General features: G+C 47.1%; 1 pseudogene; it reads left to right on the plus strand.

The window, feature by feature from the left end:
• Nucleotides 1–10,451: 10,451 nt before the first annotated feature.
• Nucleotides 10,452–11,012, plus strand: LOC124654771 (annotated as a pseudogene).
• The last annotated feature ends 3,522 nt before the right edge of the window (nucleotides 11,013–14,534 follow it).

Here is a 14,534-nt window from a genome sequence, read left to right on the forward strand (position 1 = left end):
GAGGCGGGGGATCGAAAGAAAAAGGCAAGTGAAAAAATATGAGGAGCCAAAAATAATTCAAGAAAAGAAAGTTTTATAGTACATAGAGGATGACATGCGGGTCCCATTTAGCGGCAGCGGTATCACCGTTTGAGAGGCGGCAGGGGATCAAAAGAAAAAAGAAATTGCCAAAAATCAGAGGGTGAAAAAAAACCAAGAAAATAAACTTTTATAGTACATAGAGGATGACATGCGGGTCCCATGAGCCTGCGGGTTCCTCAACGTTTCAAACGTGGCATGAGATCGAAAGAAAAAGGTAAGTGACCAAATATGAGGTGCCAAAAATAATTCAAGAAAAGAAAGTTTTATAGTACATAGAGGATGACATGCGGGTCCCGGTTAGCAGCAGCGGTATCACCGTTTGAGAGGCGGCAGGGGATCGAAAGAAAAAGGCAAGTGACCAAATATGAGGTGCCAAAAAAACTCCAAGAAAAGAAAGTTTTATAGTACATAGAGGATGACATGCGGGTCCCATTTAGCAGCAGCGGTATCACCGTTTGAGAGGCGGCGGGGATCGAAAGAAAAAGGTAAGTGACCAAATTTGAGGTGCCAAAAAAAACTCCAAGAAAAGAAAGTTTTGTAGTACATAGAGGATGACATGCGGGTCCCATTTAGCAGACAGCGGTATCACCGTTTGAGAGGCGGCGGGGATCGAAAGAAAAAGGCAAGTGACCAAATTTGAGGTGCCAAAAAAACTCCAAGAAAAGAAAGTTGATTGCTCATAGAGGATGACATGCGGGTCCCATTTAGCAGCAGCGGTCTCAACGTTTCCAAGGCGGCAAGGGATCAAAAGAAAAAGGAAGTAGCCGTAAATCGGGGGTCAAAAAATCCAAGAATAGAAAGAATTTTGGTTCATAGAGGATGACATGCGGGACCCATGATCCCGCATCGTAAACGGCTCGATCGGAGAACGTTGAACGAGATGGCGCGATCGAGAAAAAAAACAATGCCGGAGAGGCTGCCATCCGGGCCCTACATCCCTCGGCGGTGCGGATTTGCGTTGACTCGGCCGGCGAACCCGAGAATTCGCGATGCACCACGTCCCGGGCCACCATACGCGACGTTTTGGCCGCTTTCGTCGGGCTAGGTGGCCTCAAAAACGAGAAAAAAAAGTTTTGACATGCACCACGGAGGGACCCAAAATCGTCGGCCATGGTACACCAGCAACCACGGCGCGACTTCAACTTCGTCGGCCATGGCAACTTTTCTTGTAGTGTGTATGTCTACAAGACGCAGGCCATCACATATTTGTATGGACATGATTGGAGAAAGTTTGCTTTTGACTACGGTCTGAAGAAGGGCGACGAGCTGAGGATCAGAAACTCAAACGGGCAGATATACGTAATCGCTTACGAGTTGGAGACACTTCCAAATATATAATATGTAACTTTTTCTACTCATATCTTTTGATAACTGTTACGAGCAGTTGTTCTAAACCATTCCCTCTGTTCTAGCTTGCTCGGGTTTAACATGATCAAAGCTGCAGATCCCCCGAAGGAACATGAGCGGATGTCACAAAGGGCAACCACACCAAGCACCGGCACCGGCTTCCCACTCTCCCGCATCGGCACCGGTTCTCGTACCAGCTCCGTTTATCGCATCTACCCAGCAGTCCCCTACATCGGCATTGGTTCCTGTAGAGGCCCCATATACTACACCTACCCAAGCAGGCTCCCGCATCGCGACTCGGTTCCTCTAGCCGCACCGTTCATCGCACCTGCCTAACAGCCTCCTCGCATCGGCACCGGTTCCTCTAGAGGCACCGTTCTACCGCACCTGCCCGGCAGTCTCCCGCATCGGCACCGGCTCGTGTACCAGCCCGGGCTCCCGCACCTGCCCCGGCCCGGATCACCGAGGTCTCAGCTCATTGCCGTGGCCACCCGTGTGGTGACCAGGACGCATCCGAAGGCTATGTTCGTGAGTATATGACAGCATAACTCGCTCTTATCTTGATGTTTTCTCTGCTCAAAGTCTCACATGGTTCGGTGCATTGGTGCCATTGACTAATTTTTGGTGGTATCTCTTGCTTTGAATCAGAAATTGCCTAAAAGTATCTCCAAGGATCTCAATGCTGGCCGAAGGGGCAAGATATCCCTCGTCATGGAGAGTGAAGGTCTCACCGTGGAGGGACGGTACTCCGTCAGTCCCACAGATGGCCGCTTGGTTGTTACTTCCAGGTGGAAAAAGTTCATTGACGGTGCCAAACTTCGCATTGGATCAAAGTTGAAGGTCAAGATCTTTCGATGCCGCTGTGACATGCTGGTCATAAAGTTCGCGGTTGTCTAGTTCCGTTGCCCCATGAGCCCTTAGCAAATGCATTTGTAGTTATACTTATATAAGGTTATCTTATCCGAACTGCTAATTAATTGTATGGGTGGTAAAACTACGGCAAGCTTTTGCTCTTAGCAAGTATGTATGTATGATGAGCTATTATGATAACTAATGTTTGTGTTCATCTTAATTTGCATTTCCGTTTTAGAAAAAAACTTAATTTCTATTTTGGCTGACTCGTTAGAGAACTATCGGATTGAACCCACAACATGATTCAAATATATTCATTACACCGAGCCACATGTCTTGACCTTGCTATACACTACTTCCATTAATCGGTGCAAGAAGGCTTACCCGAGCTGCTCGAACCATGGCGGATTCGAATCCACCTTATCTATCTAGAAATACAACCTTTGCGTAAAGAGGATTTGCGAGTATGGGGAGGCCGACATTGGGGACCCATGAGCCAGCAGCGTCGTCAACGTTTTAAAGGTGGCAGGAGATCGAAAGAAAAAATAAGCCAAAAATCAGTTGGTAAACAAATTCAAGAAAAGAAACATTTACCTTTCGAGAGGATGACATGCGGGACCCATGAGGCGAGCAACATCCTCAACTATTTCAAGGCGGCAGGGGATCAAAAGAAAAAAAGGAAATAGCCAGAAATTAATTAGGGTCAAAAATAAATCCATCAAAGGAAACTTTTATTGTTCATAGAGGATGACATGTGGGACCGACTTGCCAGCTGCGTCGTCATCGTTTCAAAGGGGGCAGGGGATCAAAAGAAAAGGCAAATAGCTAGAAATTAGGGGAAAAAAATAAATCCAACAAAGGAAACTTTTATTGTTCATAGAGGATGACATGCGGGACCCATGAGCCAGCAGCTTCCTCAACGTTTCAAAGTCGGCATGAGATTGAAAGAAAAAGGCAAGTGACATAATATCAAGAGCCAAAAATAATCCAAGAAAAGAAACTTTATTGTACATAGAGGATGACATGCGGGTCCCATTTTGTAGCAGCGGTCTCAACGCTTCCAAGGCAGCACAGGACCGAAAGAAAAATGAAGTAGCCAGAAATCAGGGTGTGAAAAAAAATCCAAGAAAAGAAAGATTTCAATTGGGCTGTATCTGGACATCTGGGCCTTCGAACTATCCTGCTGGGCCTTTTGACTCGTACAATTTCAGCCCACTCCAAAACAGGAAAGGTCGAATTTTTCTCAAAAAAAAAACAGGAAAGTCCTATGCTTCGCAAAAACAAAAAACAAGGAGATTCAACATATAAGTTTGTTCGGATGAACCTCGCTACCCACGGGGGTAGCTGCACACCCCTCCACGAGCTGACACGTGTTCACTTGGTCAAAGATGATTAAGAGCTCCCACCATTTATTGTACACCATATTATTTGCTAGCTGGTGATTAGCACCGATTTGAATTCAAATAAGGGGGCCCGCTGAGGACTAGGCAGCTAGTATATATACAACGGCATATTCATATATTCAAATGTCATTCCTATCTCCTTTTCCATCCACCGTGCCAACTTCTTCTATCCTGCCAATCCGTTTCCAATCTCTGTTTCCATCCAAGTTACTTCTTCCTTTTTAGAATGCATTTTGTACCGAAGCAAGCTCATCTCCAAGACGTCTGTAGGAATGCCTCGAATGTTGCGTTGTCTTGCTCATTGGATTTTTCGGGTTTTGCGGACATGAGCCTGCCACAATTGCTTCCACTTCATCTTCTTTGCAGCGTGGTTCCTCGAAACTTCATATTCTTTGCGGCGTGGTTCCTCGAAACATTTTGGATATATATTGTTTGGGCAGCGGCAAAGCACCATGCTAGAGAAGTTTGTCCAGGAGCTTGATAGTATGCCGTCGGCTGTGCTCAGCAACTTCAAGACTACAGTGTACAGAGAGCAGTGCGTAGTCGTCGGTGCGCGGCTACTGTATGAGGGCTGGAGCTGGACGAAGACCAACAGTGTCGGAGAGATAATATGCTTTATTTCAAGCTGCCGCTCACAATAATTGTGCAGCGCGGTTCATCAATGTTTTGCACTGTACACATTGATGATTAACACTGTTGCAAAGCAAAAAACACTATGCTGTGTCTAAAGCTACTGTAACTATGGAAACCATCTCAGCGTTCATCCGATTTTTTTTATATGTGGCTCCTGCTGTCTCCGATGATCAATCATATGCGGTAGTACTGTTCATCGCGCGAAAGCACTGTTCATGCACGCAAAAATACTGTTCACAGCGCGAATGTACTGCTCACGTCGCGCGCAGAACCAATGATGAGATCGCGTGATACTTGCTGACCGCGGGAATTGGCCGGCCGCGGGAATGCCAAACAGCTGCCGCCAATAATTTGCAGCTCCCTCCACGCGTTTAGGACCACTCCGACAAGACTTACTGTGCAGCGCTCTTAGGCCGGTCAAACGGGAGGCTGCCCGGGTTCTAATCTTAGCGACAATCTAACGGGCGCCAGGACATGCGTAGCTACCCCCGTGGGCAGCGAATGCACTCTCTAAGTTTGTTTATGTAGATATAAAGATTTAATTTATCCGTTTGCAATAGCTCAGAGCAAAATACAACGTTTATTGTCTGCAAAATAAAATATCACATGTTTCTTGTACGGGGAGGCTGACATCGGGGACCCATGAGCCAGCAGCGTCGTCAACGTTTCAAAGGCGGCAGGGGATCGAAAATAAAAAAAAAGCCAAAAATCAGTTGGTAAAAAAATACAAGAAAATAAAACATTTATCGTTCTGAGAGGATGACATGCGGGACCCATGAGGCAGCAGCATCCTCAACGTTTCAAAGTCGGCATGAGATCGAAAGAAAAATCCAAGTGACATAATATCAGGAGCCAAAAATAATCCAAGAAAAGAAACTTTATTGTACATAGAGGATGACATGCGGGTCCCATTTTGTAGCAGCCGTCTCAACGTTTCCAAGGCGGCACAGGACCAAAAGAAAAATGAGGCAGCAGCATTCTCAACAATTCCAAGGCGGCAGGGGATCAAAAGAAAAAAAGGAAATAGCCAGAAATTAATTAGGGGTCAAAAATAAATCCACCGAAGGAAACTTTTATTGTTCATAGAGGATGACATGTGGGACCGACCTGCCAACAGCGTCCTCATCGTTTCAAAGGGGGCAGGGATCAAAAGAAAAAGACAAATAGCCAGAAATTAGGGGTCAAAAATAACTCCAAGAAAGGAAACTTTTATTGTTCGTAGAGGATGACATGTGGGACCCATGAGCCAGCAGCTTACTCAACGTTTCAAAGGTGGCATGAGATCGAAAGAAAAAGGCAAGTGACCAAATATCGGGAGCCAAAAATAATCCAAGATTTATTGTACATAGAGGATGACATGTGGGTCCCATTTTGCAGCAGACGGTCTCAATGTTTGTAATGCGGCTTGAGATCAAAAGAAAAAGAAAGTAGCTAGTAATTAGGGGGTGAAAAAAAATCCAAGAAAAGAAAGTTGATGGACATAGAGGATGACATTCGGGTCCCTTGAGCCAACAGCTTACTCAACGTTTCAAAGGGGGCAGGGGATCAAAAGAAAAAGGCAAGCCAAAAATCAGAGGGTGAAAAAAATCCAACAAAGGAAACTTTTATAGCACATAGAGGATGACATGCGGGTCCCATGAGCCAGCAGGTTCCTCAACGTTTCAAACGTGGCATGAGATCGAAACAAAAAGGCAAGTGACCAAATATGAGGTGCCAAAAAAAAACTCCAAGAAAAGAAAGTTGATTGCTCATAGAGGATGACATGCGGGTCCCATTTAGCTGCAGCGGTCTCACCGTTTGAGAGGCGGCAGGGGGTCGAAAGAAAAAGGCAAGTGGCCAAATATCAGGAGCCAAAAATAATTCAAGAAAAGAAAGTTTTATAGTCCATAGAGGATGACATGCGGGTCCCATTTAGCAGCAGCAGTATCACCGTTTGAGAGGCGGCAGGGGATCGAAAGAAAAAGGCAAGTGACCAAATATGAGGTGCCAAAAAAATCCAAGAAAAGAAAGTTTTATAGTACATAGAGGATGACATGCGGGTCCCATTTAGCAGCAGTGGTATCACCGTTTGAGAGGCGGCAGGGGATCGAAAGAAAAAGGCAAGTGACCAAATATGAGGTGCCAAAAATCCAAGAAAAGAAAGTTTTATAGTACATAGAGGATGACATGCGGGTCCCATTTAGCAACGAGCGGTATCACCGTTTGAGAGGCGGCAGGGGATCAAAAAAAAGGCAAGTGACCAAATATGAGGTGCCAAAAAAACTCCAAGAAAAGAAAGTTGATTGCTCATAGAGGATGACATGCGGGTCCCATTTAGCTGCAGCGGTCTCAATGTTTCCAAGGCGGCAAGGGATCAAAAGAAAAAAGGACGTAGCCAGAAATCAGGGGGTCAAAAAAATCCAAGAAAAGAAAGAAATTTGGTTCATATAGGATGACAAGCGGGACCCATGATCCTGCATCGTAAACGGCTCGATCGGAGAGTGTTGAACGAGATGGCGCGATCGAGAAAAAAATAATGCTAGAGAGGCTGCCATCTGGGCCCTACATCCCTGGGCGGTGCGGATTTGCGTTGACTCGGCCGGCGAACCCGAGAATTCGCGATGCACCACGTCCCGGGCCACCATACGCGATGTTTTGGCCGCTTTCGTCGGGCTAGGTGGCCTCAAAAACGAGAAAAAAAAAGTTTTGACATGCACCACGGAGGGACCAAAAATCGTCGGCCATGGTACACCAGCAACCACGGCGCGACTTCAACTTCGTCGGCCATGGCAACTTTTCTTGTAGTGATGGCCAAGTCTCCAAGGAGAGAAACGGCGTCCATGGACGTCGTCATGGTCGACAGTGGCCGGAGCCTTGCGGTGCTTTCGCAAATGCAGCATCCTACATATCGACGTCCTTGCCATCCAAAGCAGCGAAGAAGGGGCCAAATTAATCCTTCCACCACCATCCCCACAGAGCGCTGACGGCCAGTTCTCCCCGGAGAATGCGGGATCTCGACGACCTCCCCAAAGTTCGCCATCTAGCTGGAGGGAAGCCCAGCTCACCTCCAAGCCACGGATTCCTGGCAAACCCTAGCTTCGAGCACTCAGCCCAGAGGAGATTCACACCTCCAGCTCCCCCTCGAAATGAGAGGAGAGAAGGGAATTCGTCGCAACAACGGCCACCGGGAAATCCCCACCTGCCACTGAAGGATGCAGATCCTCCCCAGCCCCCACAGCAGCCGAAACCCTAGCGCGCCGGCCAAGCCAACCCGCTCAAACCAGTCCCTGCTAGCGGCGCACGACATGGTGCGGGGTGGCCGGGATTCGACGTTGTAAGAGGAGGCGAGGAGGAGCTCGACGTCGGCGGGGCGCGTGTGAGGCAGCAACCGTGGAGAGCGCGGAGAACTGCGGTGGAGGTCCCCCGTCGTATGTCGCGTGGGCTTCGCCCTGCGGTGTCCTCCAGCGACAGCGAGGGGGTGGAGGGAGGGATGGGCGGAGGCTAGGGTTCCGGTCGCCTCCTGTATCGCCCTCACGAGAGCGACGTGGGGGCCTGATACGTTGCAAACTCATCTATAATTTTTGATACTACATGCTTGTTTTACACCAATTTATATATGTTTTGTTTACACTTCGTTGCACTTTTATACATTTTCCGGCACTAACCTATTAACAAGATGCCACAATGACAGTTCCCTGTTTTCTGCAGTTTTGTATTTCAGAAAAGTTATACAGGAAATATTCACAGAATTGGACGAAAGAAAAGCCGAAGTCAATATTTTACCGTAACAAAGACATAGTCCAGAGGAGGGACGAGGAGGCGCCACAGGGCAGCCAGGTCACCCCATGGCGCGGCCAAGGGTGGGCCCGCGCCAAGGGGTGGTGTGGGCCCCCCAGGTGGCCACCGATCTCGCCCTTCCACCTATTTATTCACGATCTCTGGAAAAACCTAAACACCCGAGCCTCCATCCACGAAAAGTTATGTCGCGGCCGCCATCGTCGATCCTAGCTCGGGAGGGTTCTGAAGCTCTTCCCGACACCCTGTCGGAGAGGGAGATCATCACCAGAGGCCTCTACATCGCCATGCCCGCCTCCGAAGTGATGCATGAGTAGTTCATCCCTGGACTATGGGTCTATAGCAGTAATTAGATGGTTGTCTTCTCCAATTTGTGCCTCATGTTTAGATCTTGTGAGCTTCCTATCATGATCAAGATCATCTTTATGTAATGCTACACGTTGTGTTTGTTGGGATCCGATGAATATGGAATACTATGTTGAGATCGATTATAAATATGTCATATGTTATTTGTGATCTTGCATGCTCTCCATTGCTAGTAGTTGCTCTGGCAAAGTAAATGCTTGTGACTCCAAGAGAGAGTATTTATGCTCGATAGTAGGTTCATGCCTCTAGTTTTCTGGAAGAGTGACAATAACTTCTAAGATTGTAGATGTGATGTTGCTACTAGGGAGAAAACAACAATGTTTTATCCAATGGTAATTCTATTGTTTACTTTACACACATTGCTTAATGCAATAATCTGTTGCTTGTAACTTAAGAATTTGGTGATCAGGTGTATAGGTGTGCACCCAGCCTCCAATGTTGGATTCGTTTTAAGATTCGAGCTTCACAAACGGATACCAAACAGCGTGTAATCTGAATTTTCAACCTGACTCTGCCATCTGTGTGGTCCTGACAAACATGCGTCCAAGCACAACCGAGCACTGTGCCTGCAAACAACACTAGCAGTTTTGAACAGCAAGACCCCATTCTTTGGAGTGAAAAACTGAGCAAATAAATGCATTCCATTCCAGCCGAAACACAGTTTCTCCGTCTTCCTCCATATCATCTCCTCTCCAGAACGCAGCAAGCCCAATTTCCCCTTTCCCTTTGCGTTGATTTAATAAATTGCAGTAGAGATGAAGTCGTTGTGGTGGTTGGCGACTCGCTCTGCGGCGCTGCTGCTGCTGCTCGAATTGGTCATGGCGCCGGACGCCCGCGAAGCCGGAAGATCGCTGAGTGAGCGCTGCTCGCTCTCCAAGCTCGACGGTGCCACCGTCAGACACGCGGGTGAGCTGGTCGTCGACGCCGGCAAGCACCAGCATTTCCACGAGTTCGTCGGCGCAGACCTCACCGAATCCGTCCGCGAAGCAGTGGCTCTTGATGGCCTCGAGCACGGACACGGCGTGCATGCTCCTGGGCGGCGGCTGGAGCGCGGCTAGAGCCGATTGGAAGGTAGAGCTTCCTGGCAGCGGTCGGCCGAAGCGCGATTTGCACCATGGACCAAAGGAGATTTTAGAGGAGACTGGAAAGGGCAAGTTGGGGCGGTGGAGCGAGCAGTAGAGCCCGCTGGCGTCGAGCGGGACGGCGTGGCGGAGCATGAGGTGGTCGACGGCAGCGTAGACGGCCGCGAGGTAGTGCGTCGCGCCTGACCTCTGCCCCCGTGACGCGCCCAATCTGTAGATGGACGCTCGATAGCGTCGATGTGCTGCAGCGGGTGGGCGCGGGGCGGCTGCGTAGATGTGTTGCAGTGGGTGGACCGACGATGCTAACCTCCTCCCCATCGAAAGCACTGCAGGCCGAGAGGCACCCGTACTGGAACCGGTCCCGCGGCGCCGACCACGTCCTCCTGTCGTGGCAGGATTGGGCACCGCTGGTCTCCGAGGGGAACCCACAGTTCTACGGCAACGCGATCCGGGTGATGGGCAACCATAGTTTAAAATAGCGGGCTATCTCATTTAGCCGCAATTTTTTTAGAGGTTATAGCCGGGTTATAGCGGGCTATTCCATTTAGCCTTTTTTCAAAAATTTGAAATATTTTTGTCATATCTTACCAAAAGAAGAGGAAACCTATGACTCAAATACGATTCGTGATACAACTTATTTAACTATTCAAGGCAAACAAGTATTCAGATATTCAACTCACAAGTTTTATCTAATTATACTGAACGCAAATTCGGAAAACAAGAAATAAAAAAGAGAAGAGAAGAGAAATTCAAAATACAAGAGATTTAGCGGCTAAATTAGAGGCTAAACATGGGCTAAATTAGGCTATAGCCGGCTATTAGCGTTTTTTTCTCATTTAGCCTACAAAGGACATAGCCGCAGCGGCGCGGCAGGTCTCCTGAAAGGCTATAGCCGGCTATTTAAAACCATGTGTGCAACGCCAACATTTCGGAAGGGTTCCGGCCACGGAAGGACGCGACGCTGCTGGAGGTGAACCTCGCCGACGGCGTCCTCCGCCGGCCCACGTTCGGCCTGCCTCCCGAGAACAGGACCACGCTTGCCTTCTTCGTCGGCAGCATGCACGGCCACATACGCAGGGCGCTCCTGAAGCACTGGGTCGGCAGGGACCCGGACGTGCGCGTCCATGAGTACCTCCCCGCAGGGCAGAACTACCACGCGCTCATGGCCACGGCACGCTTCTGCCTCTGTCCGAGCGGCTTCGAGGTGGCCAGCCCGAGGGTGGTCGAGTCCGTCTTCGCCGGCTGCGTGCCGGTGATCATCTCGGAGGGGTACCAGCTGCCGCGAGGATACCGGAGCTGAAGGCCAGCCATCCTGCGGGGGGTGTCGGAGCGGAGGTACCGTGTGCTGCGCGCCAGAGTTCTACAAGCGCAGCGCCACTTCGTGCTCCACCGGCCGGCCAGGCGCTTCGACATGATCCACATGGTGCTGCACTCCATCTGGCTCAGGAGGCTCAACGTCAGGCTCCCGTACTGATTTGTGTATGTACATGTGTCATGTGCGTTTGATTTTGCCAAATCTTGAGAGTTTAGTCAAAGTGCGATATATTGTAGGAAATCGAACTGAATTTTACAACGAAGTACACACGCGCTGGCTCCTAGAAATTCGACACCCAAAACTCCAAAAGGTGGGAATACTACAGTTACGGTAATGAGTACAAAGATGCAATGCGATGCGATACGGAAACAATCCAAAAGTGGTTTGTGCAGACGGAATAAAGTACTCAAAACGTTCACGTGTTAACAGAGCAAGATCAATGATAGTGAAAAAATCGTGACGTACGCGCTGGCAACTGGTCCCAGGCTAACGTGTTATTTAACGGTGTTAGACACGTGTCGCACATTGAAGGGATGCTCACGTATACACCTGATTATCAGGTTTATTCCGTGCAACTTAATACTGGAAGAGGTTCGGGCGATAACCGAAAGGTGGATTATAAGTTATAGACGCAGTTGGATTACCGTCTATGTATTATTATGTTGTAATGCCCAAACGAATCTCGTAGTAATCATCTTGTTATGTATGGTCTTTATTCTGTCAATTGCCCAGCTGTAATATGTTACTTATCTTTATGGAGAGACATCTCTAGTGAACTGTGGATCCCGGTTCTTTCTTTTACACTGATATAATCATCTTGTTCTGTTTACTTACTGCAAGCAATGTTCTCTTTAATTCTCCTGCAAACAAACATTTCTTTCCACACTATACATTTAATCCTTTGTGTTCAGCAAAACCAGTGAGATTGACAACTTAACTGTAAGTTGGGGCAAAGTATTTTGGTTATGTTGTGTGCAGGTTCCACGTTGTTCCTGACATCGGTATTGCGCTCTGCCAATAGTCAGCTAGCAACACCTTCAGAAGTCACGTTTTTCTCCTATTGGCCGATTAAACCTTGATTTCTTACTGAGGGAAAACTTGTTGTTGTGCTCATCATACCTTTCTCTTGAGGTTTCCCAACGGTGTGCAATCTGCGCTCATCAAGCTGATTTTCTGGCGCCGTTGCCGGGGAGTAATCAAGACACTCCATCAAGCCCGTCAACCGCCATCAAAGTGATCTTCTAGCACCGTTGCTGGGGAGAAAGAGGATTTATGCAAGAGGAGTCTCTCATCTTCAATCTCTTTACATTGTTATAGTTTTGCTTAGTTTATTTTACTTGTCTTGTTTGCTTCATTATATAAAAACACAAAAAATTAGTTCTTTTAAGTTGCTTCTATGTCTAATCATGTTACTATGTCACCCGAGAAAATGATCTTCACTTTCAAATAAGGGAGTGAGGAGAGTTTAAAGAAGCTTGGTCTAGAATTAATAATTTTTATGATAAAACTGAACCTAAAATGACTCTAGACCTTCTTCTTAGTAGCTTTTACTTTGGTCTTGTTCTTTTTTATAGATATGCTTTGAACACTGTAGTAGGAGGGGATTTCCTTCATTGTGATGGAGATCAAGCTTATAATGCCACAAAAAAGTTGATTGCAACATATAGATGTCTACGCGCGCTTCTATTCCTGTAGACAGTGTTGGGCCTCCAAGAGCAGAGGTTTGTAGAACAGCAGCAAGTTTCCCTTAAGTGAATCACCCAAGGTTTATCGAACTCAGGGAGGTAGAGGTCAAAGATATCCCTCTCAAGCAACCCTGCAATTAAGATACAAGAAGTCTCTTGTGTCCCCAACACACCTAATACACTTGTCAGATGTATAGGTGCACTAGTTCGGCGAAGAGATAGTAATATGCAAGTGATATGGATGGATATGAGTGGTAATAACAATCTGAAATAAATATGGCAGCAAGTAAACATGCAGTAGAACAGTAAATAAACGGTGATTCGATATTTGAAAACAAGGCCTAGGGATCATACTTTCACTAGTGGACACTCTCAACAATGATCACATAACTGAATAAATAAATGCTACTTTCAAACACTCTCTTGTTGGATAACAAACACCATTCATTGTGTAGGGCTACAAGAGCACCCTCAAGCCGGAGTAAACAAGCTCCACAACTTCATAAAGGAATCACACACGACGCGCACACTGTCACCGTCACACCGTGGAGAGTGAATCCGGAGTTCATATTAAAGTAACATTTAGAGTGCATAATAGACCGTTGCAATTTAGACCGAGTACTAACATAGCATACACACTGTCACCAATAGCTATGAAAGGGGGAATAGATCGCATCAATACTATCATAGTAATAGTTAACTTCATAATATACAAGAGATTACAATCATAACCTACGCCAAGTACTACATGATGCACACACCGTCACATTTACATCATGGAGGAGAAATAGACTACTTTAATAACATCACTAGAGTAGCACATAGATTAATAGTGATACAAAGCTCATGATCACATAATGATCACACCATGGGAGAGAGATGAACCACATAGCTACCGGTAGAGCCCTCAGTCTCGGGGGAGAACTACTCCCTCCTCATCATGGGAGACAACAACGGCGATGGAGATGGCGGTGGTGTCGATGGAGATGACTCCGGGGGCAATTCCCGGTCCCGGTGGCGTGCCGGAACAGAGACTTCTGTCCCCCGAAACTTGTCTTCGCGATGGCGTCGGCTACGGAACTCTTCGTGGAATATCGTCGGGTTATTTAGGGTTTTCACATCTGGGAGCATATATAGGCGAAGGGACGATGTCGGTGGAGTCCCGAGGTGGGGTCCCCACCTGGCGGCGCGGCCAAGGGGTGGCCCGCGCCCCCCTATGGTGTGGGATCCTCGCGGCCCCCCTTCGTCTCTCCTTCGGACTCCGTGAAGCCCCTGGAAAATAGGAACGTGGCCTTTTGTTTCGTCCAATTCCGAGAATATTTCCTGTGTAGGATTTCTGAAACCAAAAACAACAGAAAACAGGAACTGGCGCTTCGGCATCTTGTTAATAGGTTAGTGCCGGAAAATGCATCAAAACGATATAAAGTATGAATAAAACATGTAGGTATTGTCATAAAACTAGCATGAAACATAAGAAATTATAGATACGTTGGAGACGTATCATAGCTCACCAAGTAATTTTTATTCATCCCTTGTGAGCATTTATGCTAGATTAAATACTCTTAAGACAAGTACAACTTGCTTAAAAGAATGTTATAGTTTGCTTCGAGAAAATTATGATCATGTTTCAATAAACACTGAGCTCTCAAGTTGGCTTCCTACAGTAAAAGTTGATATAAATGGTGAAGTATTTTATGCTCGTTGCGATATTATGTCTGAGTTTTGTCTTATGCCTAAGATATTTATGAGTCTTTAAATCTTTGGAGACTTTCTGAGGGTGGAGAGGAAATACCCTTACCAATAATGCTGTTATATTATCCATTGGAGTTGTTGAAGAAGTGTATACAAGAATCCTAGGAAGGATGGTATCTACTGATTATCTTGTCATTGAATGTGTAGGAAAGGGACATATCATACTTGGACGATCTGCTAAAACTCCTGTGAGCAAAGATAGATGTGGGGAAAGGCATCATGACTTTCACCTCCCCACTAGGTA

Source organism: Lolium rigidum, chromosome 1 (genome assembly GCF_022539505.1).
Source record: "Lolium rigidum isolate FL_2022 chromosome 1, APGP_CSIRO_Lrig_0.1, whole genome shotgun sequence".
Lineage (NCBI taxonomy): Eukaryota > Viridiplantae > Streptophyta > Magnoliopsida > Poales > Poaceae > Lolium > Lolium rigidum.